Source organism: Lottia gigantea, assembly GCF_000327385.1.
Source record: "Lottia gigantea unplaced genomic scaffold LOTGIsca_139, whole genome shotgun sequence".
NCBI lineage: Eukaryota > Metazoa > Mollusca > Gastropoda > Lottiidae > Lottia > Lottia gigantea.
In genome coordinates this window covers 41186-41588 of record NW_008707601.1, presented here as the reverse complement: position 1 = coordinate 41588, position 403 = coordinate 41186, and positions in this window count along the sequence as shown.

Below are 403 nucleotides of genomic sequence, written 5' to 3'. Positions count from 1 at the left end.
TTGATTATGTAATACTTGGTTATCATAGCAACGGGGAAGTTAAGATCTTGACAACCCCCCTTACTCTCACCAGTAACCCCTGATCAATATTATAGGCATGGTTACTTGCTTGTAACAAGATTTTTTCCCATAAATTGGGCGGCTATCTACAAAGACAAATATTTTTTAGTTGCGAATTCCAATTTTTGAGATGCTCTGCTAATGGTCCAGGACATTTTGTAGCTTAAATTGCCATGGTTCAGATAATCTGATAAATACATGATAATACTAACGATCTTATAAAGCTAAAATTTTCTCAGCCCCTCATTCAGTGGGTGATATGATCCCCTCTACTTGTACTCTTAAAGGACCATATGATACACTGCCATATTGTAAAATAATAATAATAAAATGACGAAAGACC